At 43.7% G+C, this 24,620-nt stretch overlaps 1 pseudogene; it reads left to right on the top strand.

Annotated features, from left to right (window-relative positions):
* The first annotated feature begins 1,009 nt into the window (after positions 1-1,009).
* LOC136311687 (LIM and senescent cell antigen-like-containing domain protein 1) lies at positions 1,010-23,296 on the top strand (annotated as a pseudogene).
* The last annotated feature ends 1,324 nt before the right edge of the window (positions 23,297-24,620 follow it).

Below are 24,620 nucleotides of genomic sequence, written 5' to 3'. Positions count from 1 at the left end.
CTTTCGCTTTCGTTTCCGGGAAAACTCCTCCCTGCCCTTCGGTTCTGCACGGGGTTGTTACCAGCATCCCCGGGTTTGACTAGTCATCCTCCAGGCCTTCACTTTATTCTGGGGCCCAGAGCAAAAGCTGGCCATCTCCACTCCAGGCAACTGGGTGTGAACGGGTCCCTAAAACTTAAGACTCGTTTGCCACTCACACAAGCCACAGGTGAAATCAGCAGCTTTGGGTCACAAGACTTCGTGCAAAGTTTTATTTATTTATTTATTTATTTATTTTTAAGATTTTATTTATTGATTTTAGAGATGAGAGAGAGAGAGAGAGAGAGAGAGAAAGGGGAGGGAGGTGAGGAACAAGAAGCATCAACTTGTAGCTGCTCTCTGTGCGTGCCTTGATGAAGCAAACCTGGGGTTTCGAACTGGTGACCTCGGGGGTTCCAGGTGAACACTTTATCCACTGTTTCACCACAGGTCAGGCCTAAATTTTCATTTTACAATGAAATAAAATAACTCATTAAACTCTGACCCTTTAGAATGTTTGGGGCCCACGTGGGAACTTCTTTCAACAATGGTCAGAATTTCTCCTTGCTTTCCTTCCTTTGCAGTGTGTTCCCTGTCTATTCATATATGTCTAGAAATGGGGCTTGGGGGCCCCAGGAGGGAGAACAGTACACTGACAGTTCCTTTCTATGGAATATTTATAAGGTGCCACACACTCCCCATGGATTCGGCAGACTGACACAGCTCTTGCTCCCTCTGAGCTCTGGAAGCTGTGGGACACAGAGGAGTTATGACAGTGGCATAGTGTTCTTGGAAGGAATACACAAGTGTTCCTGGAACAAATTCGGAGGAACTGAGGCCTGAAGATGATGGGGGATAACCTTGGAGGGTTGAGAAGAGGGCAGTTCCGTAATGGGACTTACCCATGCAGTGTCACTCTGGCTGCTGTGTGTGTAGATAGGGTTGAGGCAGGGAGGCCACCAAGTGACTACGGTATTGTTCCAGGTGAGAGATGGGAGTGGCCAAGACCAGGGTGCTGGCAGAGGAGGAGGACCTTCTGACACATGGTAGGAATCTTAATAAACATTGAAGGCCCGGCTGCAGGACTGGCTGAAGGCTGTGGGTAGGAAGAGAAGATGCTCATGGATGACTCCGCGGTCATCCACAGATGGCGTGAGCAGCTGGCTAGCTAATAGTGACATCTACCAGATGGGAGCACCAAGGGGAGGCCAGAAAGGCGGGAGAGAGGCTAAGAATGTGTGGATTCTTGACCTATAATAATAAATTTAAAAGTGTTTTCAGTGAGAAGTAAAGATTATCATTCAAACACTACCAATGCATCGAGTGAGAGAAGTATCGTTTGGACTGCTGGGGACCTCGCAAGCACCAGTCTCCTAGGAGGGGCAGGAGATGGAGATGGCAGTGGACAGAGGACTGAAAGGAAGGACAGGAGTTGGAGACAACAAGCAAAGTCAGTTCTTCCAGAAGTCTGACTGAAGGGGGAAAAGGAGTTCAGCTTATGGGGTTATAGGATTAGGCAGTGGTTGTTATGTTTGTTTTCTGGCTTTTTAAATAATTTTAAGATGGAAGATTCTTAGGCATGTTTAAGTTGTGATAGAAAGAAGTAGAAGAAAGGTTGAAAATACAGGTTGTGGGAGAAGGTGGGATGCAATCCTGGAAGCGGTAGCCTTAGGAAGGGGGCACTTTTCCCACTGCACCAAAACCAAGGCAGAGGTGGAGCGCAGAAGTGGGTAACTGAAGGACTACTGGTGGAAGGTATGGGCGTCCTCCCCTGGTGGATTCTGTTTCCTCTGTGAAGAAGGTGGTGAGGTCTCTTAGACAATCCCAAATTTAGAGCTACTCTCCCCTGCAGGGCTGGACATAACATATTGTCCCTTAATCACAATGAAACTAAACTTCAGAGATGAAGAGAATCAGAGATGGACTGGAGTTTACCAGGATCTTGTTCCTGGTCCATAATAATGCTAAACAGTATTCAGATTTTTTTCTCTTCAGTTTTCTACCTGCAGGTGGCGTTCATCATCCAATCCAAACACCCTGGTCCCCACGCAGTCGAGGAAGTAGGGAGGACACAGAAGGGGCTCGTCATAGCTCTCAGCCACACAGTAGTGACCATTTCCCCACAAGGTGTCCCACCCCAAACCACAACAAAAATCAGTATTCTCTTATCCTCAGAGTTCAGGGTTATCTTTTTCCTCACATAATCATTTTACAAGAAATAAAATCAGAGTGAAACTGAAACTTTCTAGTAGAAGCTCTAGCTGGCCATTTCTGTTTTTCTTTCAGGAACTTAATTAACAATCAGCAATGTGCCTAGCCCCACAAGTTCTGCTCATTGTTAATCCAAATTCGGAGGGACCCGAAATATGGAAGACAGGAGCAAGGTCCGTAGTTTACACATCAAAGCTTTATTGTCTAGCTTGGCCAAGCGGCGGGAACTCCGACAGAAATCTGACGGAGAGCTCACCGGCCCTTTGTTCTACTTAGTTTTTATAGTTTTGTAAGTGGGAAGTACAGAAGCAAAAATTGCAATTAGGAGCCCCTTACCACTATTGGTTATAGTCATATGTCCTTTAACATGATAGGACCACATTCAATTTGCAAACCATACATCATTTTGGAGAAAACAAATTTACAAGCCAACACAATGGTAGAAAGATGTCTCTTTACATATTAAAGGCATTCCTATATTATCTAGTGTTTATTTGCTATCTCTCTGTCCAGAGTCACACACTCATTTACATAGGAGAGGTAGTTTCGGTGGGGACAAATGCCTGCAAATGACTCATTGCTATAAGAAAAGGTTTATTTTGGCTTCTCTCTTCCTGCTAGCCATTCACCCCTTTCCCCACAGGTGTGGTGGAATGTCTGGGAATCCATGTTTTCCTCCCCTTGCATTTACAATACAATGCCAAGGGCCATCCTGGTTATGCCAATCACACAGTACAGAGACTATTCTCACAATTTTCTCTGCACACCTTAATCCAAGTTAATAAAATGTTCTCCAAGCCTCCTAAAATATTAATTCTGTAGCCTTTGGTACTTTACAACACCTGCGGGTGAAATGGCTCAGTGGCTCCTCACTCATCACCCCTGGGTGGATTGGGACAAACTTATCAGAGGATCAGGATGGCAGGTCTTAAAAGCCAGAGAAAGTTCTACAAGAAGCAAATTTCTAACTATTTTCAGCCCCTGAAGTACTCTGTCTTCTCTCTGAAGCTATTGAACTTGTACCCACACCCTCACACAGTGTGTTTATCCTCTCTCAATTCTCTGTCTCTGATGGATGTCTTCCTCCCGAAATTCATTCTCTTCCAAGGAAGTAAGTGTTCTTTCTGGGCCTGGGGATGGTGGCCCTCCAATATAGGAGTGGCATGTTCACATTGCTGTTCTGGGTTCCCCTGTCACCTCATAGCCACAGCTGATCTTAATATAAAAACCTGTATCTTGGCCCTGGCCGGTTGGCTCAGCGGTAGAGCGTCGGCCTAGCGTGCGGAGGACCCGGGTTCGATTCCCGGCCAGGGCACACAGGAGAAGCGCCCATTTGCTTCTCCACCCCTCCGCCGCGCTTTCCTCTCTGTCTCTCTCTTCCCCTCCCGCAGCCAAGGCTCCATTGGAGCAAAGATGGCCCGGGCGCTGGGGATGGCTCTGTGGCCTCTGCCTCAGGCGCTAGAGTGGCTCTGGTCGCAACATGGCGACGCTCAGGATGGGCAGAGCATCGCCCCCTGGTGGGCAGAGCGTCGCCCCTGGTGGGCGTGCCGGGTGGATCCCGGTCGGGCGCATGCGGGAGTCTGTCTGACTGTCTCTCCCTGTTTCCAGCTTCAAAAAAAGGAAAAAAACAAAAAAAAAAAACAAAAAACCCTGTATCTGCATATTCAAACTGAACTTCCCTTTCTCCGCTTCATCTAAATTTCCTTTCAGCTTCTCTACAACCTCCTATACAAATTTCCGGCATCAGGCTCCTTTTGACTCTTCTACAACCCTCCCCATTTCTCCCATCGCAGTGAATATCAGGGAGAGGGTGACTTTCCATCTGTTCTGAACAAGTGAGTTGTGAGCATCTCATGTCCACTTCTTTGTCTCACTTTGCACCTGAAACTCCATGTACAGTCTCTCCAAATAGGATATGACTTCAGAAACCATGGGACAAGCCACCCTCTCTGTTTCCACTCCACAGTCCGCAGAGGGAATCACCTGGTAGACACACCCAGTTCCTGGCTTTGCTCCCTGTGCTCATGTCCCTTTCAGGCAGCGGTTCTCAACCTGTGGGTCGCGACCCCGGCGGGGGTCGAACGACCAAAACACAGGGATCGCCTAAAGCCATCGGTTGCTACCCCGGCGGGGGTCGAACGACCAAAACACAGGATGGCTTTAGGTTGAGAACCACTGCCAGGAAAGTCGTCTTCTTCAAACCTCCACAAAGAAAGTCTCCCATACTTTTCCCTCTGCCAGTACAGTAATTCCTAATGTACATTTCCCCAGATAGGAATCATTTAGGTTCACTAATATTACCATCAGGTGGGATGTGGAAGGAAGCTTTTGCAGAAGAGTCCCAAATAGTTTGAATCTTTCCAAGTTTGGGTGAGATGAAGAGGAAAGCAGAGTAAAGGTCCTTCCTGATCATCTAGTAGGTAACCGCTGGATCAGACACACATGCATATATCTCAAAACAAGCATTAAGTCTCAGAAAGAGTACAATTGAGATCATATTTAAAAAGGAAAATACAATATTTTACTTTTATACCCTGCTATGCATTTAACAGTGATGTGATGTTAAACATTGAACTGGGGAGAAAAAGGTTTGCATATATGTCTTTGTTCATTATAAATTTTATGAATACAAATATTGTATAGCACAATACTCTTTATTGTAAATTTCAAATAGCCAATAGATTCTCACATAATGTTTCAAAAATTTTTGCCCAGTTTATATTTGTAGCCAGCCTATGGCTGCAATTAATGAATATATTCTGAATAAAAATTGGTTGATATTTTGTTTACATTAACAAGTGAGATGAAAATGAGACAATGAAGATATATATCAGAACTTCTCTTGTCAGTGACATGAGTTCCTGTTTTGCTGAATCGGATAATAATTTTCAAATACTTCAAGAACAGTCTCATTTGTTTGTGCTCTTTACAATGCAATAGCTACAGGCATGACAGAGCTTTAAATTCAGTCTGCCTCATTAACATATTACTCATCACTTTCTTAAGTTCAGATAATCAACAATATAATAAATCAAGCCCTGATTTGTATTGTTTGCTAATTCCATGATGTAAATATTCTTGCCATGGCTGATTTTTAACTTCCTGGTGTGATATTACTGAATGCAAAGTGGGGAAGAAATGACCAGTAGTACACCCTGACATAATACTTCTGCCTTACAGATACAGTAGATATCAATAACTCAAGAGTACAGATAGGCCCGAGTTTGTTGGCTCAGTGGTAGAGCACTGGCCTGCCATGTTGATGTCCCAGGTTCCATTCCCAGTCAGGGCACACAGGAGAAGCAACCATCTGCTTCTCCACCCCTCCCCCTCATGCTTCTCTCTCTCTCTCTTTCTCTCTTTTCCTCTCCTGCAGCCATGGCTCGATTGGAGTGAGTTGGCCTCTGGTGCTGAGGATGGCTCCATGACCTCACCTCAGGCACTAAGAAGAGCTCAGTTGCTGAGCAATGGAGCAACACCCTGGTTGGGCAGAGTATTGCCCCTTAGTGGGCTTGCCAGATGGATCCCAGTTGGGGCACATGAAGGAGTCTGTCTCTGCCTCCCTCCTCTCACTGAATTAACAAAAAAAAAAAGAGTATAGATAATAGTAAAATGTATAATAGTAAATAATTAGGAAGTGATCAATTTTCAGTATTATTTTTTAAAAGAGAATATTTTATTATAAGTTTATACAATGTAATTCTAAATAACGGTAGTTAATAATTGGCTTTCAAATTTTCTGACTATTTTTAAACAATCAGCTCTGGTTAGTCAATATGAGCCAGCTCCAGCACAAAACTCAACCCTTCTCCCAACAGAAGTTCTATTATCAGGTAAAGCTATCAGTATACTCCCCTCCCAGCCCCCCGCCCACCTTAGCGCAATGTTCTAAATATTCTCCTAGTCAAATAGGTGTTAAAACTGATTGTTCCACTTCATTCCTCCAATCAATTAGTCACCAAGACAAGCATTCACTAATCTATTTATAACTTTTGAGACATATATCCCGGAAGAAATAAATGTCCTTGAAAATCATAATACAAGGACAAATGAGTAAAAAAAATGAAGTGTAATAATTAATACTCACAACAGACTTATAAGAAAATTAACTCTATTTTTTTTTCCTTTTTTTTTTTTTTTTTTTTCATTTTTCTGAAGCTGGAAACAGGGAGAGACAGTCAGACAGACTCCCGCATGCGCCCGACCGGGATCCACCCGGCACGCCCACCAGGGGCGATGCTCTGCCCACCAGGGGGCGATGCTCTGCCCATCCTGGGTGTCGCCATGTTGCGACCAGAGCCACTCTAGCGCCTGAGGCAGAGGCCACAGAGCCATCCCCAGCGCCCGGGCCATCTTTGCTCCAATGGAGCCTTGGCTGCGGGAGAGGAAGAGAGAGACAGGGAGGAAAGCGCGGCGGAGGGGTGGAGAAGCAAATGGGCGCTTCTCCTGTGTGCCCTGGCCGGGAATCGAACCCAGGTCCTCCGCATGCTAGGCCGACGCTCTACCGCTCTATTTTTTTTTTTTTTTTTTTACAGACAGAGAGTCAGAGAGAGGAATAGATAGGGACAGACAGCAGACAGACAGGAACGGAGATGAGAAGCATCAATCATTAGTTTTTCATTGCAACACCTTAGCTGTTCATTGATTGCCTTCTCATATGACCGTGGACCTTCAGCAGACCGAGTAACCCCTTGCTCGAGCCAGCGATCTTGGGTCCAAGCTGGTGAGCTTTTGCTCAAACCAGATGAGCCCGCGCTCAAGCTGGCGACCTCAGGGTCTCGAACCTGGGTCCTTTGCATCCCAGTCCGATGCTCTATCCACTGCGCCACTGCCTGGTCAGGCCTTAACTCTATTTTACAATGAGGAAACTGAGGCACAAAAAGGTTAAATATCTTGCCCCAATGTCACACAGCTAGTGAATGATACAAACCCAAGCAACCTTGCTCCTGAGCTCAACAGTCTGCTATACTTAGACAGTGATGCTCCGCTCAGATCTCCTCTTCAGGGTAATAGACCCATTCTCCAGCTGCTGGAGCTGTTGACAGCTCATAGCAGTGTCCCTCACTGGCCTTGCCGTTGCTTCATCTCTCCTACCTGTAGTTTCTTTATAGCAGAAAATACTCCTGTCTCCTACATTTGAGTCCAGTTTTACCCTCCAGCCAGATTAACTGTATCCTATTTATGTGATCCAAATAACAAAGCTTAGTAGTGAGGGTATGGAGTCTCTTATGTGGTACATGATTTGTTAATTTCTCTTTGTACACTAGTCCCCCGCCCTTATCCTCAGGGGATACATTCAAGACCCCTCAGTGGATGGCTAAAACTGCAGATTGTAAAGTCTGTCTCTGCCTCCGCTATATATACTACACTTTTTTTCTTTTCTTTTTTGTTATTCAGTGAAAGGAGGGGAGGCAGAGACAGACTCCTATATGCACCCCAACCAGGATCCATCCAGCAAGCCCACTAGAGGGTGATACTCTGCCCATCTGAAATGTTGATCCGTTGTTCAGCAACTGAGCTCTTCTTAGTGCATGAGAAAGAGGCCATGCAGCTATCTTCAGTAGCTGGGGCCAACTCACTCCAATTGAGCCATGTCTGGAGGGGGGGGATAAAGAGAGAAAGAGAGAGAGAGAGAGAGAGAGAGAGAGAAGGGGAGGGGAAGGGGGGTGGAGAAGCAGATGGCAACTTCTCCTGTGTGCCCTGACCAGCAATCTAACCCAGGACTTCCACACACCCGGTCAACTTTCTACCACTGAGCCAATCGGCCAGGGCCAGAGGTTTATTAAGAAATACCTTAGCGATGCCTGACCTGTGGTGGTGCAGTGGATAAAGCGTCGACCTGGAAATGCTGAGGTCGCCGGTTCAAAACCCTGGGCTTGCCTGGTCAAGGCACATATGGGAGTTGATGCTTCCAGCTCCTCCCCCCTTCTCTCTCTGTGTCTCTCCTCACTCTCTGTCTCTCCCTCTCCTCTCTAAAATGAATAAATAAATAAATAAATTGAAAAAAAAAAAAAAGAAATACCTTAGCGAGACTGATCTGTAAACAATCAAGGAAGGCAAGTCTGGACACAGAGGGAAACTGACTTGCAATACGTACAGTTGCATCTGAAGCCTCAAACATCCTACGAGGAACTCTGGAACTAAGATAACTTTTGTGGTTCTCCCAAATTGAAGAAAGAGGTCTTTTCCTTGAAATCTCTTGGGGGAGGCCGTTCTCTGCAGGCCAAGATTGATTTCCAGTGAGAGATGCAGCTGTGGCCTGTCAGCAGCAGATATTCCTAGCAGCTAGGACAACAAAACTGGAGCTCTGGATGGACAGCCTTGTATCCTCTTCAGGGTATTATGAGTTAGAATAATATGGTGGTTCAGGCCAGGGTCACACAGACTTGGGTTCAAGATTTTACCAGCTATGTGACCTTAGGCAAATTAACCAAAATCTGTAAACCTTAGTTTCCTTATCTTTAAAAATAAATATAGGCCCTGGCCGGTTGGCTCAGCGGTAGAGCGTCTGCCTGGCGTGCGGAGGACCCGGGTTCGATTCCCGGCCAGGGCACACAGGAGAAGCGCCCATTTGCTTCTCCACCCCTCTGCCGCGCTTTCCTCTCTGTCTCTCTCTTCCCCTCCTGCAGCCAAGGCTCCATTGGAGCAAAGATGGCCCGGGCGCTGGGGATGGCTCTGTGGCCTCTGCCCCAGGCGCTAGAGTGGCTCTGGTCGCAATATGGCGACGCCCAGGATGGGCAGATTATCGCCCCCTGGTGGGCAGAGCGTCGCCCCTGGTGGGCGCGCCGGGTGGATCCCGGTCGGGCGCATGCGGGAGTCTGTCTGACTGTCTCTCCCCATTTCCAGCTTCAGAAAAAAAAATAATAAAAATAAATAAATAAATAAATAAATAAATATAGTATTACTTGCCAGAAAAATGTTTTCAAGATTATATAAGATAAAAAGATAAATATATAAAGAGCATGACATAGTGTCTGGCTCAAGTTTCAATTATGCTGTTATATTTAATTAATCTGCTAGAGGTCTATCAATTTATTGATATTTTCAAATAACTGGCTTTCAGATTTATTGATTTTTTTTTCTCTACTCTTTCTAGTTTTGATTTCATTGATTTCTGCTTTTATCTTTATTATTTCCTTTCTTTGACTTGTTTTGGGCTTAATGTGCTCTTTTCTAGTAAAAGTTAAAACTCTAGTTCACTGATGATAATTTTAATAATGATTAATGCATTTTAGTTATAATTAATTATGGAATAGAGAATCTTACTGAAGTGTCTTAGAATAGCCAATCCATATACTTGTAGGTAATAAGCTTTTTTTTTTTTTTTTTTGTATTTTTCTGAAATTGGAAACGGGGAGGCAGTCAGACAGACTCCGCATGCGCCCGACTCCGCATCCACCCAGCACGCCCACTAGGGGGCGATGCTCTGCCCATCTGGGGCGTCGCTCTGTTGCAACCAGCCATTCCAGCTCCTGAGGCAGAGGCCATGGAGCCATCCTCAGCGCCTGGGACAACTTTGCTCCAATGGAGCCTTGGCTGCAGGAGGGGAAGAGAGAGACAGAGAGGAAGGAGAGGGGGAGGGGTGGAGAAGCAGATGGGCGCTTCTCCTGTGTGCCCTGGCCAGGAATTGAACCCAGGCTCCTGCACACCAGGCCAACGCTCTACCACTGAGCCAACTGGCCAGGGCCAGAAAAGGTTTTTTAACAATGCAACATCCAAATCTGTTTTTATAAAATCCTGTGTTCTTACTAATTTTACTTCAAAAAATTTTTCAAGTCCAATAAGCAGTGAGAGATGTGGTCAAATCCAAATATCAGAAACTAAAATATATTCATAGACTTAAGTTGACAAAAACTGCCTAGAATTGGGCTGCATAGCCAGAAAGTCCAGAATTCAAGATTCACAAAATCATCTCTAAAACTCCAGGGAAATGATATCTTCTTCTTCTTCTTTTTTTAGGTGAGTGGGGGAAGGTAGTAAGGCAGGATCCCACATGTGCCCCGGCCAGGACCCACCCCAGCAACACAGTCTGGGGCTGATGCTTGAATACTGAGCTATTTTTAGTGCCTGAGGTTGTCATGCTCTGACCAACTGAACTGTCTTCAGCACAGGGGCTGCTACTGGAACCAGTTGAGCTGTGGGAGGAAAAGAGGGATAGAAGGGGAAAAGTGACGGGAGAGAGAAGTAGATGGTTGTTTCTCCGGTGTGCCCTGACTGGGAATCGAACTTGAGGTGTCTATACACTGGGCCTATGCTCTCTCACTGAGCCACTGACCAGGGCCACAATATTTTCTTGAGTCTCCTTTTCTCATGGCTCAGTCAGTTTCATTTGAAACTCAATGCTGTGGTTGGAATTCTTAGGTTTGCTCTCCAAAGTCATACTTAGAAACAGAATGGATGATCCATACTCAGCCAAAGTTTTAATCTCTTGACGTTTTTAGCAACTTCTGGTGGGCACAGTGATGCACCACACAAAGTTCCTTTTAAGGAGGGACTGCTGACTGAGCTGCTCAAGGGTACTCCTAATAAACATTCTTCACTTTACATTTCAGGGCAGAGTCTGATCCTCGGAGAAGCCAGCTGGTAATGTCAATGGCTATGACATTTTAAAGCATCAGTGATTGGGAGCCAGTGCTGCCTGCTCAATCCATGTGTCTTCCACAGCCCAACCAAAGGTCCTTCTGAAATAGTCCTTCCTCCTTGCAGTCTCAAATGCAGGGTGTTTGGATGTTCTATCTGTCATCAGTCAGAAATCTCAAAGCCCTACTTTCTAGAAGTCCTTGATCTGTGGAAGAGGTTTGATCAATTTTTTTCTGTTTCCATAAGTCAGTTATATTCCCAAATTAAAAATGAAAAAAATCTTCATCCTACATATCACCTTCTTCCCTAAATCCCATAATCCATCAATGAAATCAAGGCATGAACATAAAGAAACTTCCATATAAATTACTCTCTTTTTCTATCAGGCAATGTGCCTAACTTTTAAAAATTCTTGACACAGTGGGAGCTGAGTACATTATTCCAGCTATCTTTTCCTTCTTAACAACCCTCCCTTGAAATTTAGCGGCATAAGACAAGAACAATCACTTACTACCGTATTACCTTCAAGATTTTGGTAGCTGACCGGGCTCATCTAAGCAATCTTCCCAGGGGTTCATGTCTGTAGTCAAGCTGTGGCTGAGACTGGAGTCAACTCAGGGGGTATTGTACTCACATGTCTGGTGCCTAGACTGGGATAAGTCACACAGCTGAAACAGCTGGGCATCCTCTGGCATCTCTCTCAGCAGTGTGCTCACCACATGGTCTTCCAGCACGGCAGCTTCAGGGCAGCTTCAGGGCAGCTGGACTTCTAACCCGGCAGTGCAGTTCCTAAGGTGTGGAGAGAGAGAGAGGGAGAGAGAAAGAGAAAGAAAGAGAGGGGGAAGGAGCAAAGCTCTATCATTTTTTATGACTTAACCCTCAAAAGTAGTCACTGTCACTTCTCCAGCATTTTATTCATTACAGGCAGTTCACTAAAGCCAGCTAACATCCAGGGAGAGGAGAACTGGACTCCACTTCCAGTTCTTAAACACTGTCCAGGAGTGTTTAAGAATTTGCAGATATGGGCCCTGGCCAGTTGGCTCAGCGGTAGAGTGTCGGCCTGGTGTGCGGGGGACCCGGGTTCGATTCCCGGCCAGGGCACATAGGAGAAGCACCCATTTGCTTCTCCAACCCCCCCCCCTTCCTCTCTGTCTCTCTCTTCCCCTCCCACAGCCAAGGCTCCACTGGAGCAAAGATGGCCCGGGCGCTGGGGATGGCTCCTTGGCCTCTGCCCCAGGCGCTAGAGTGGCTCTGGTCGCCGCAGAGCGACGCCCCGGAGGGGCAGAGCATCGCCCCCTGGTGGGCAGAACGTCGCCCCTGGTGGGCATGCCGGGTGGATCCCGGTCGGGCGCGTGCGGGAGTCTGTTTGACTGTCTCTCCCCGTTTCCAGCTTCAGAAAAAAAAAAGAAAGAAAGAAAGAAAGAAAAAAAAAAAAAGAATTTGCAGATATGTTTTGTAACCACCACATGCACCAAACCTTTTCCTTTTAGGCTGAAAAGCAGTTGAGCTTCTTTTGTTTCTTTCTTGGCAGGTGTTGCATCCTGGCCAAGTGATCTGTGTTTCTGGATATATTCCAGAAAATGACAGCTCATTACAAGAATCAAAATGTATAGGGGGCTTACTATGTGCTAGTCATTAAGTCCTCAAGTTCACTATCATGTTGAATTATTCTCCACTAATATCTATACAAATTATCCCAAGTTCCCATCCAGGGCACTGCAGGAAGGTCCAGAGCCCTCTCCATTAAACCACTCCTCAGGGGCTACATTTCTCCAGAGAAAGTCCACATTGCAGTCGACTTCCTGGCTCCTGTTTCCACCCTGCTTTTATGCTGAAGACACCACGCTCTTTCTTTCCTTCAGGTCATCACTAACGCATTCACCGAAGGCTTACTAACTGTATCTCAGCGTAGGAATTAACTCCCCAGTCAGTGTCACGCATATGCATTTCTAGGAATTCATCAGCCATTTCCTACCCAAACCATTTCCTCGTTCTTGTTGTCGTGGAGAGGTCCTCCCTCACTCTCTAGATCAGAAGTTAAACTTGGTGATCACCAAACTGAAGCCTTCCCTGAGACCTACTTATGAAATTTAAATTCGATGCTCACATTTTAACAGTGTGAGTTTTTATATGAAACCTCAGGTTTTCAGCTTTCCTTGGAAAAAAAAATCGGCTGCTTTGCCGACATTTAGTTGGTTTACTTCTCAATGTATCAGCAATCAAGTGGAGCCAGGACCACTGACTCCTGGCTTCCATTCACTAAAATTTCCATTTGCCCTACCTCACTCATCTACTGTCACTTCCAGCCCCTCTTGCCTGAAGATCCAGCTAGCTCCTCCTCTATTCCTTTGTCTGTTCCCAGGCCCCTTCTGCACAAACCCCAAATTCCTCTCACTTTATTTTACTGAATAATTTAGCTTTTCCAGGTACCTTGTGCACACAACTAGACCAGGAGTCAACAGCAACCTTTTTCTATTAAGAGCCAGATAATAAATAGTTTATATGGTCTTTGTTACAACTACTCGAATCTGCTGTAGAAACAGACCAGAAACAACTGTTGGAGAAATATAACTAAAAAACAAATCTTCTGCCAACCCAGAAAACCTCTCCACAAAGTAGAAAAGAAAGAAGATAGTTTTATTATTGATTAAGCATTAAACCGAGTGTGATGCTCATCACAGGCCATCCACTAAAGGGAGTGCAAGGACAGAAAGAAATCTCACCTTTTTATATAGCCAGTCAGATACAACCCATTACACACATGTTCTCAAGACAAATGGTAACTCGTCCTCAAGTAAGAGGGCTTGACAGCACCATTTGTTACACAAGTTTACCCTAAATACATCCAGTAATTGCGGTGTCCATCTGTGCTAGCTAATTGCTTTATTCAAAAGAAGTTTCTCATGTTTCTATGACAGGTACAGTTACAATTTGGAGCCAGATACTGGTGGAGGTTAGGCTCCCGTCCTCCCAAGGAACCTGAAAAATGGGGTGCCATCTTTCTTGATGATTATATTTAAAAGAAATGGTTCCCAGATCCTTGAGAAAACATCCTAGGTTGTAAAACTGGCAAGAAGCTTTTTTAGCTTTTAAAGACATTTATATACATCTCAAAGAGGTAGAGGAAGAATGAACAATCAATCATAAGTTTTCTAAAGTGAAAACAAAGAGTGGAGGGGAGATTTCTTCTTTTTTTAATGCCTGAGCAAATTTATTTATTTATTTATTTATTTTATTAATGAGAGGTGGGTAGGCAGAAAGATAGACTTCCACATTCACCCTGACTGGGATCCACTGGGCAAGCCCCCTATAGAGCAATGTTCTCTGCCTATCTGGGGCATTGCTCCATTGCTTAGCAACCAAGCTATTTTTAGTGCCTGAGGCTGAGGCCATGGAACCATCCTCAGCACCTGGGGCCAACTCTCGTGAACCACTCAAGCCATTGCTACGGAAAGGATAGAGAAAGAGAGATAAGGGAAGGGGAGGTGTGGAGAAGCAGATGGTCATTTCTCCTGTGTGGCCTGATTAGGAATCTAACCCGGGACATCCACATGCTGGGCTGATGTTTTACAATGGAGCCAACTATGGCCAGGGCCCTGAGCAAATTAATTTTTAATTTTTTTTTTCTTTTTAGGCCCTGGCTGGTTGTATTTCCTCCCTGAGTCTCCAGCTTGCCAGCCTACCCCATCATATTTTGGACTCACAACACTTCCACAGTTCTTTAAAATAAATCAGTCTCGGCCCTGACCAGTTGGCTCAGTGGTAGAGTGTCAACCATGTATGGATGTCTCAGGTTCAATTCCCAGTTGGGGCACACAGGAGAAATGACCATCTGATTCTCCACCCTCCCTCTTTCCTATCTCTCTCTCTCTCTTTTCCTCCCATAGCCATGGCTTGAGTGGTTCGAGCAACAGTTGGCCCCAGGCGCTGAGGATAGCTCCATTGGCCTCAGCATCAGGCACTGAGATAGCTTAGTTGCTGAGCAGCAGAGCTGTGGCCCAGCCAGGCAGAGTATCACCTGGTAGGGGCTTGCCAGGTGTAGCCCGGTCAGGGGCATACAGGAGTCTGTCTCTGCCTTCCCGCCTCCCACTTAATAAAATTTTTTTTTTAATTTTTAAAATTCATTGATTTGAGAGAGAGAGAGGCGGGGTGGGGGTGGAAGAGTGGTAAGCTTCTCATATGTGCCTTGGCCAGCCCAGGATTTTGAACTGATGACCTTAGCATTCCAGGTCAACACTTTACCCACTGCATCACCACAGGCTAATTTTTAAAATATTTTATTTATATTTACCCTTATGCAGCCATAGAATATACATAAACAAATGAGTATAACTGTGTTTAATAAATTCTTATTAAGGACACAGAAACTTGAATTTCATGTAATTTTTATGTGTCGCTGTGTTAGTGTGAGCTAACACACTTTGCCTGTTTAGTGTGTGAGCACGTGGCAGTGCCACGTGTGTATAGTCTATGTAAGGCTATGGGTGCTTGCCCTCGGAGATGATTCTCCTAGATCGCTCTCCCGCCACCACCACTGTGAGGGGAGGTTTTCCTGATCCCTTGCCTTTCACTGCAAAAAACAAGTTTTCCTTTGTTTATTCACTCGCCCATCTTTGTAAGCCTCCAATAAATGGGTAATGGCCTATGCTTTCCGGCTCCACAGCTCCTCTACCATCTGCCTGAATTCAATGAGGACCTGCATGGCCTCATCCACCAGCATTAGAGTCACAAAATATAAGTTTTTTAAAATTGCTTTCCCCAGCCACCCAAAAATGTGAAAACATTTCTAGCATGTAGGCAGTAGGCTGGATTTGGTCTACAGTCCATAGTTTTACCAACCCCCGACCTAGACTATGACCCGGTGGGGACTCCCATCTATGCTGCGTTCCTAAAAACAAATGAGTCAGGGATTTTGCTGCTGCCTTGGAAGCTGTAGTCGGGTGATTGTTTTAATGAGTTGTCTACCAGGTTGTTCACATTTAGTTAGTCTGTGTATTAAATTCCTAGGGCCGGCCCTGGCCGGTTGGCTCAGCGGTAGAGCGTCAGCCTGGCGTGCAGGGCACCCGGGTTCGATTCCCGGCCAGGGCACATAGGAGAAGCACCCATTTGCTTCTCCACCCCCCCCCCTTTCCTCTCTGTCTCTCTCTTCCCCTCCCGCAGCCAAGGCTCCATTGGAGCAGAGATGGCCCGGGCGCTGGGGATGGCTCCTTGGCCTCTGCCCCAGGCGCTAGAGTGGCTCTGGTCGCGGCAGAGCGATGCCCCGGAGGGGCAGAGCATCGCCCCCTGGTGGGCAGAGCATCGCCCCTGGTGGGCGTGCCGGGTGGATCCCGGTCGGGCGCATACGGGAGTCTGTCTGTCTCTCCCCGTTTCCAGCTTCAGAAAAATACAAAAAAAAAAAAAAAAAATTCCTAGGGCCGCTGTAACAAAGTACAATAACAAAGCTTAAAACAACAGCAAGTTATTCTCTCACAGTTCTAGAAGCCAGAATCTGAAGTCTAGGTGTCAGCAGTGTTTGCTCCCACTGGGAGCTCCGAGGGTGGAACCTTCCCCTGCTCTCTCCTACCTTCTGGTGTCTGCCCCACTTCCTTGGCATCCCTGGCTTGTACCTGCTTCACTCCAGTCTCTGCCCCGTTGGCGCTCGGTATTTTCCTGGTGTGTGCCTGTGTCCAAATTTCTGTCTTCTTATAAGGACACCAGTCATCAGATTAGGGTTTATCCTAATCCAGTATGAGTTCATATTAGCTTAGTTACTTCTGTGAAGACTGTTTCTAAAAGTCACGTTCACAGGTGTGGGGGTTAAGACTTCAAGATATCTCTTTTGGGGACACCATTCCACCTACTTCAGTCCCATTTCTCAAATTACTTTCTGGCAGGTGGCTAGGACCTAGTAGTCCCTTTCTGCTCACTAAGAAACATTCCTTTTTTGCTAACAGTCTCAGTTGGAGCTGAAGGGTAGTAAAACATGTCAGCCCAAAATAGGACTGTCGGGGTTTAAGACATACCACCGCCAAAATATGCTGCTTTGGAATGTTGATTATTTTGAACTGCAGGGACTTATAAATCAGCAAATGCAGGAAGCAGCTTGCTCTGAACTCCCCTTATCTATCCAAAGACAGATCCTCCAAAAGGAGCTCAGTTGTCGTAAACCCCTCCCCAGGAGTTTCTTGAATCAGGGAAGATTGACTCTTCACAGGAGAGTCTAGAAGTCATATGTATCATTTTACTCTTCTAAGGCCCATTCATCTTTTCTAAAAATAATTTACTATTCTCTAAAAGACCTGCATCACCCCCCCCTCTCATACACACACACACGCACACACACACACACACACACACACATCCCACCCTTTTAGCTATTAAGATGGCACTAAGTCTGAATTCTAAGCCATCTTCAGGAGTTATTCATTCTCCCTGGGTCTCTCCCAGGTATACATGAGGCATACATGTTAATAAACATGTTTGTTTTTCTTTTCTGTTAAGCTTTCTTTCATTATAGGAATTCCTCAGCCAAGAACTCAGAAGAGTAGAGGGAAAAATATTTTTCCTCCCCTACAGAACATTCTACTCTAGTGAGGTGACTCACTCAGACCATATTTATCTCTGAGCTTTCCATTTTTTATGGAAGTATAGATTCACCAAGGTTCACATTACTAAAAGGAAACACTATTCTCTTTCCATCTGTCCAGTTAAAAGGCAGCAAATAACTACTTCTATAAGTCTATCCTATGCCCTGCAAAGAAAATCCTGCTCTCATTATAGCAATATTAAATTCTTTTAAAACCTAATTTTAACAACTTTACAGAATAACTCACTACAAGTCTTGTTGCTTTTAAGCCAACTAGATACATTCCCTGTATCTGTGCTCTTGCCTCCTGTGCTTATCCTTATTTGTGGTCCTTTTATAGTTATTATGAGTGTGCACACACAATTTGGTATTCTTCCTTTTATGTAATGTGATTTAACCAAATGTTTTCTATTTCCTATTTCATCTTTACATTTACAATTTTAGTGTATCATTAGAGTATATCATTTTGATATACCACAGTTAGTTTCTATATTTCCACAATGTTGGGATCTTAGCTTTCTTATAGTGTTCTACTATCATAAAATAAACATTGTGGCCTGACCTGTGGTGACGCAGTGGATAAAACGTCGACCTGGAACATTGAGGTCGCCGGTTCAAAAAACCCTGGGCTTGCCTGGTCAAGGCACATATGGAAGTTGATGATTCTTGCTCCTCTCCCCCTTCTCTCTCTCTCTCTCTCTGACTAAAATGAATAAAGTCTTTAAAAAAATAAATAAACATTGTATATGTATACTTACATTTTTTATTAAATATTATTTCCTCAGGATAAATTCCATTTCTTGGTCATGGGTTAGGCATATTTATGATTTTTTCCATTAAGTCCCATTTTGCCCTTTAGAAAGACTGGCTCCAGGAACATTGCTGTCACTTTTGCATGGGCATATCTGTTTTCCTGAAGCCTTGTTGGCCTTAGGTTTTATCACTTTCTAAAAGATTTTCTAATTTTTTTCTTTTAGGTACAAAATGAAATTTCACACTAGGTTTAATTTGCAGTTATTTTACCAACAATGTTGACCAAATGTTTTAAAAATTGTGATTTAAAATCATGTTTCTTCTTGAATGAACTCTTTTAATCATTTATGCTTTTTAGTTAAACTTTTGTGTCTCCATTCTTCTGAATTTGTAAATTTTAGCTTTATTGGTATTCATTCCAATCAAAGGTAAAACTCTCTAAGGAATGAGTCTGTCCATCTTTTTTTTTTAATTTCTATTCCAGCAGTAGTCAAAAAGTAATTTTCCCTTGTGTTAGTCTATTCACATATGTAGAAGGGTATTTCTTTTGATTTTTAAGTATTTAACTTTAAGACACCTTGAATATTTTGGAGAATATGATGAAAAGTGTGGATCTTTTGAATATTCTCATTATTGCTATTCTTGTATACCAAGGGCTTCAAATTGGTTACCACTAGTACATTTTAATGTCTGCTAGGACAAATTCTTCTCATGACCCATTTTGAATCTGAAATACTGTTTGATATTCTTGTTCATTTATGTTCCCATATAAAGTAAAAATTACACTAAATTTTTTAAATTATATTACATTTTAATTTTATAAAGCATCTTCTTTTTTTTTTTTTTTTTTTAGCAAGAGAGAGAGAGACAGAGACAGACAGACAGGAAGGGAGAGAGATGAGAAGCATCAATTCTTTGTTGCGACACCTTAGTTGTTCACTGATTGCTTTCTCATATGTGCCTTGAGCGGGAAGCTCCAGCTGACCCAGTAGCTCCTTGCTCAAGCCAGCGACCTTTGGGCTCAAGCCAGCTGGCGGTCATGTCTATAATTTCATTCTCAAACCAGCGACCCCAAGTTCAAACTGGTGAGCCTGTGCTCAAGCCAGGGACCTCGTGGTTTTGAACCTGGGTCCTCTACATTCCAGGCCCACACTACATCCACTGCTCCACTACCTGGTCAGGTTAAAGCATCTGTTTTCTAATTGAGGCTGGTCACCTGAATCTAATAATACTTCATGCTGCATGGAGGCTGAGTTGCAATCCTGGTAAGGCTCAAATTCTGAGCAGAAATCCCGCTGGTAAATTCAGTAATTCTAATCTACGTTTCACAAAATGTCTGAAGGCTCTGCTCTTCTTTCAGAGGTTTTCTGTTTCTATTTTTAAACTCAGCCTCTCGTATCCCCAGAATTTCATTGGTGTCCTAAGGAGACCTCCCAAATCTCCAACAGCTCTACTGGTTGGTGCCCCCCCCCCCGCTTCCAACGCCTGGAATGATCAGCCTGTGACCCACGCCCAGAATCAGCAAGTAAGCCCTGGGTAAAGCGGCTGCCGAAGTCCGCTCTCCCTCTCCAAGTGTCTCCCTCTGTGGAGACAGCACCTCTCCAGTTCCCGCTGACTCAGCAGCTCTCTTCTGCCTGGAAATAGATGATTTCTCTATTTTTGTCCCTATTTTCTGGTTGCTTAAGGTGGGAGCGTGGGTCTGTCACTAGCTCATGTTTCGTACTCAGAAACAGGTTCATTTCTCCTTAAACACTTTCGTTTTACCTTTGTATATTTTAATTTTTTTTTATTTATTCATTTTTTTTTTTTTAGAGAGGAGAGAGAGAGGGAGAGAAACAGAGAGAGAGAAGGGGGGAGGAGCTGGAAGCATCAACTCCCATATGTGCCTTGAGCAGGCAAGCCCAGAGTTTCAAACCAGCAACCTTAGCATTTCCAGGTCGATGCTTTATCCACTGCGCCACCACAGGTCAGGATACCTTTGTATATTTTAAAACAGAAAAACTTTTTTAAAAAAATTGACGTACAATGAACAGATAACATTGTGTAAGTTAAGGTGTTCAATAGGTTGATTTGATGCACTTACATTGCAATATGATTTCTATTGTAACATAAACTGACACTTTAAAAATCTTATTCTGTTTGACATACTTCTATAGGAAAGGAAAAATCTCCTCTCCTGCCCATTTTAGATTGAAGTATATCTTATAGCACCCTCTATTTCTCCATTAATATTTGTTGAAATTTTGATTCATTAATTTTATAATTATTTCTTTAATGTCTCTGTCCCCTGCTAGATTATGCAGTCCTTGAGGGCAGGAACTTCATCTATTTATTGCTATATCCTCAGTGTCTAATATAAAGTCCAACATATAGTCAATAATTATTGAATAAATCATTATTTGTTGACTTAAGTAATAATATTCAGATCATTTAATAATATAGACGTGTGTCTTTCATTTCTGCATGCATTTTTGGATTGTTTCTCTTATTTTATTGCCTTGCATTTTTGTTTGTTTTTATAAATCTAAACTCTTTTTATTATTTCCTTTACCTTATATGTTTAGTAATCACTAAAGATTTAGTTTACTGCCTTTTGACTTAAAAATATACTTACATTTGATTGCTTTACTTTGTTCAACTTTTAAATTTTGGTGTCCTTTCTCTCTCTTCCACTCTCTCTATTTATGCAAACCCTAAACAACAAACCAACTGATTGTTGTGTGACAGAGCAGTTCTTCCCCCGACCAAGTCAGAGGCAGCACACTCAGGAACTGGAATAACTGGTTGGTTGTTGTGATGATTAATTTTATCAACTGGGATGGGCCACGATGCCCAGAAACTTGGTCAAACACTATTTAGATGTTTCTATGAATGTGTTGTTTTGGATGAGATTAACATTTAAATCGGTGAACTCTGAGTAAAGCTAATTGCTCTCCCTAATGTAGATGGGCTTCATCCATTCACTTGAAGGTCTAAATAGTATACTGACCTTCCCAAAGCAGAAAGTCTGCCAGCAAACTGCTTTTAGATTCAAACTGCAACTCCTCCCTGAGTCTCCAGCCTGCCAGCCTTCCCTATCAAATTTTGGATTCACCACACTCCCACAGTCCTTTACAATAAATCACTACTGGCCCTGGCTGAGTAGCTCAGTGGCAGTGCGTTGACCTGGCTTGAGGATGTCATGGGTTCAGTTCCCAATCGAAGCACACAGAAGAAGTGGCCATCTGCTTCTCCACTGCTCCTTCTCTCCCTTCTCTCTCTATCTTCCCTTCCCCTCCTGCAGCCATAGCTCGGTTGGAGCAAGTTGAACCAGGGCACTGAGGATAGCTCCATGGCCTGACTTCAGGCACTAAAATAGCTCAGTTGCTGAGCAACAGAGCAATGGGCAGAACATTGCTCCATAGGGGGTTTGCTGGGTGGATCCCATCAGAGTGCATGCTGGAGTCTGTCTCTCTGCCTTCCTGCTTCTCACTTAAGAAAGAAATAAGTAAGTAAATAAATATAAATAAATAAATCACTCTCTATAGATACACATCCTGTTGGTCCTGTTTCTCTAGAGAACCCTGACTGATCCAGGCCAACTTAATAACAACAAGCTTTTCTAACTTCTATAACTAACAGGTAAAAATGACCCAGAAGCTCTTTTAGCAACATATGGTCTAAAAGTTATGATAGATATGAAACTCATATAGAAATATTAACTTGTACTTACATTTAACTTTTTATTTTTTTGTGTGAGGAGGGGTGATAGTGAGACAGACTCCCGCATGCACCCTGACCAGGATGCACTTAGCAACCCCATCTGGGATCAATGCTCAAATCAACCAAGCTATTTTAAGCACCTGACACTGATGCAATCAGACAAACCCAGCTATCCTCAGCAACCAGGCTGATGCTGGATCCAGTCGAACCACTGGTTGAGAGATGGGAAAGGGGAGAGAAGGGAGAGACAGAAGGGAGGGAGAAGCAGGTGGTTGTGTCTCTTGTGTGCCCTGACTGGGGACATCCATATGCCAGGCCAACATTCTATACACTAAGCAAACCAACCAGAAACTAATTTTTTCTTTTCTTTAAAAAAGTACTTGAATTGTAGTCTACAATGATCAGAAGCTCTTGCTAATATTCATAGAAATCCCTTTCTACTGGAATTTTGAAAGTTTTTGCTTCATTTAAGCTTCCAATGTTGATACTGAGAAATCTGAAACCATGCTGGTTCTTCATCTTTTGTTTTATTTTCTTCTCTCTAAAAGTTTGTTCTCAGTGTTTTTCAAGTTTTCAAGTGGTATACCTTGGGATTTTTTTTTCTTTTGTACTGAACAGCGAGTTGGCCACTGGTGCTGAGGATGGCTCTATGGCCTCTGCCTCAGGCACTAAGAAATGGCTCCAGTTGCAACGAAGCAACGGCCCCGGATGGGAAGAACAGCACCCCCTAGTGGGCTTTCCAGGTGAATCCCAGTCAGGGTGCATGCCAGGGTCTGTCTCTCTGCCTCCCCTCCTCTCACTAAAGTAAATAAAATGAAATAAAATAAAATAAAATAAAATAAAATAAAAAATTTAAATGCCAGGAGACATCTGTGTCGCCCCTGTCATAATCATGAGAAAGTCAAGAGCCTTGGAAAATACATCTGCTAGAAATGCCACATCATCATTGATGAGCAACCTCTGATATTCAAGAATGACCATCCAGACCATTTCAACTTTGCCAACTGTGGGAAGGAGCTGACTGCCAATGCCTGGGAGCTGCAAGGAGAGCTGGCTGCTTGCCGTGCCACGATGAAACAGGTTCCCTATCTGTGGCATCTGTCAACGGCCCATTGAAGGGCGTATGGTAAATGCCATGTGCAAGCAGTGGCATGTGGGGCATTTTGTTTGTGCCAAGTGTGAAAACCCATTTCTTGGACATCGCCATTATGAAAGGAAAGGCCGGCCTATTATGAAAACCACTGTAACCAGCTATTTGGTGGTATTTGTTTTCACTGTCACCTCGTCATGGACGGTGACATGATCTCTGTTGTTAATAAGGCATGATGTGGGAACTGTTTTGCCTGTTCTGCCTGCAACGCAAAATTAACACTCAAGAATAAATGTGTGGAGTTTAATATGAACCCAGTCTGTAAGAAGTGCTATGAGAAATTTCCGTTGAAGCTAAAGAAAGACTTAAGAAAATAACTGAGACTTTAGGAAAGCAATAACTTTCTTTATTTTATATTTTTCCTCCTCTGTAAAGATAAGAGTACCAACATCATTGACCTGACCCACCCTTATTTAAATCTTTCTTTCAAAATGGTTGAGTGAAGAAGAACTAGATGAACAGTTTCCTTCATCATCTTTTTCTCATTAAAAAGTAAAAAATCATACTTAAAACACGATGAAATCAAGATTTACTTTGTTAATAACCCTTTCTAATTTATTAAAATGTAGACTATACCTAATAGCAAAGAAATATATGGTTAAATGTTAAATTTTAATTAAGGTCCAAAAAATCAAATACAACTTTTTGTGTGTGTGTGTGTATTTTTCTGAAGTTGGAAACGGGGAGGCAGTCAGATAGACTCCTGCATGTGCCCGACCGGGATCCACCCGGCATGCCCACCAGGGGGCGATGCTCTGCCCATCTGGGACATCGCTCTGTTGCAACCAGAGCCATTCTAGCGCCTGAGGCAGAGACCATAGAGCCAAACTCAGCGCCCGGGCCAAGTTTGCTCCAATGGAGCCTTGGCTGTGGGAGGGGAAGAGAGAGACAGAGAGGAAGGAGAGTGGGAGGGGTGGAGAAGCAGATGGGTGCTTCTCCTGTGTGCCCTGGCGGGGAATTGAACCCAGAACTCCTGCATGCCAGGCTGACGCTCTACCACTGAGTCAACCACCCAGGGCCTCAAATACAACTTTTAAAAATGAAAGTAAGAAGTCACCTTTTATACGACTCAGATAAAAAAATATATAAACATTATTTTACTTTGTACTCAAAAGAAAATTAATTCCAACTGCTATTGGGGAGGATATAGGGAAGAACCAGAAAAACAAATCTTATGGAATGTCAGTATATTTATCAAACTGGTAGCAATATAATGAATTATACACATTACTAACACAAAACAAGTGTATTCAGAACTACTAGTTCGGGGATTTTTTTTTTTTTTTGGTTAAATGCAATCATTATGCTTAGTGATTTAAAATTACTCTTAGTTTTATATTTTAGCCTCCTTGTGAACTTCTTTCTTCATACAGTTAATACAGTTATAGCTAATAGTTTGCCGTTCTAAATTTCGTGCAGCCCTGGCCAGAGAGCTCCGTTTGGTTAGAGCAGTGTTCCAACCCAACCAAGGTTGCAGGTTGAATCCCTGGTCAGGGCACACACAGGACAGATTGATGTTCCTGTCTCTCTCTCTCTCCCTGCCCCTCTCTCTAATAAAACAATCAATCAATACATTTTTTAAATGTACATACCTAAAATCCCAACTTTCTTTAAAAAAACTCTAGTGCAAAAAATATATTC

Source organism: Saccopteryx bilineata, chromosome 8 (genome assembly GCF_036850765.1).
Source record: "Saccopteryx bilineata isolate mSacBil1 chromosome 8, mSacBil1_pri_phased_curated, whole genome shotgun sequence".
In the NCBI taxonomy this organism is placed as follows: Eukaryota; Metazoa; Chordata; class Mammalia; order Chiroptera; family Emballonuridae; genus Saccopteryx; species Saccopteryx bilineata.
The sequence above is the reverse complement of the archived record's forward strand: the minus strand, read 5'-3'. Positions and strand labels throughout refer to the sequence as shown.